At 41.3% G+C, this 1,277-nt stretch overlaps 1 protein-coding gene across 1 annotated transcript in view; it reads right to left on the bottom strand.

Annotated features, from left to right (window-relative positions):
• The window catches only part of SARC_09710 (hypothetical protein), a 7,745-nt gene extending 6,803 nt beyond the window's left edge, over nucleotides 1-942 (bottom strand). The window contains exon 1 of the mRNA XM_014296267.1: nucleotides 793-942. The gene's annotated coding sequence lies outside the window, so the exon portion shown is untranslated. The remainder of the gene's footprint in view (nucleotides 1-792) is intronic.
• Between the last annotated feature and the right edge of the window lie 335 nt (nucleotides 943-1,277).

Genomic DNA, 1,277 nt, shown 5'->3' with positions numbered 1-1,277 from the left:
TTATATATATATATAGTGGTATATATATGTAGTACATACATATATATATATATATATATATATATATATATGTAATGTATGTATATAGCTCGTCAGGGGCTCGTAGGACCTCTGCTGGTAAACTTGCACTGCTTATGAGCGATAAGATAGATAAAATAGATCGCGTAAAATACACAGCCATGGCGGAAACATATGTTTAGACGCCACACTATGGGGTGCAAGTACGCGCTGGATGCTATGCTGATTGCAACTGTAACTTCTACGGGTATTCGATTGTATGGGGAAGGGGTGTTTAGCCCCAAACAATCAACCCTAAACCTTAAACACTCAAACCCCCTCTATCGGTCTCGTGGATATTTTTAGCTTTTGACGAGATATGGCTACAGATTGAGAGCAGTCGTGGACTTTGTACGCATTGCTTGTACTACAGTCACAGTATGGGACCAGACAGGAACTATATCAGGAGAGATTGAGTACCTGTCAGCCTGGTCGATGGTAGCCGTGTTCGTGACTGTAACATGCCAATACAAAGATATATACATAAACACAACGGCAGTATATATCTAAGACCCATCGGAATGCATACATACATACACATGGATAGTATACACGCATACATACACATGGGCAGTATATATACTTACGAACACATGGGTATTATATACATAATTACACATGGGCAGTATATACACATACAAACATATGGGTATTATATACATACACACACATGGGCAGTATATATACTTACGTACACATGGGTAGCATAACGACAGTACTCACTCGTGTGCTTACCTGTCGATAAGATCAGTCGTAGCCCTGTTCATGTCTGTTGTGTTTCGGTGCTTCCCCGATTTTCGACCGTTCGCGGGCGTGCCAGCACCCGTGGCCTTGGGAGTGACTCTACTTGACTTATCCTCTTCTGAATCAGAGCCTGAGAATAGAATTAGGAATGGAGTTGTTCCTAGAAATGTCGTGGAGAGCTAGACCAGGATTTGGCACATTATTTGAGGATAAGTGACTGTGACTATAAAACAGTACCATCATGCATCAAGGGTGCTTATAAGAGCAGCCGAGTTTGATAATATCGGCCGTATAGACTACATGTGAGATACGAAGATACAAATTAAAGCAAAGTCGATGTTAATATAGCAGAATCACACAAACACACAGACATGCATACACAGACACAGACACAGACACAGACACAGACACAGACACAGACACAGACACAGAAACAGGCTCTCTCTCTCTCACACACACACATATACACACACACA

This window comes from Sphaeroforma arctica (assembly GCF_001186125.1).
Source record: "Sphaeroforma arctica JP610 unplaced genomic scaffold supercont1.1022, whole genome shotgun sequence".
Lineage (NCBI taxonomy): Eukaryota > Ichthyosporea > Ichthyophonida > Sphaeroforma > Sphaeroforma arctica.
This window is presented reverse-complemented; position numbering and strand designations above follow the sequence as displayed.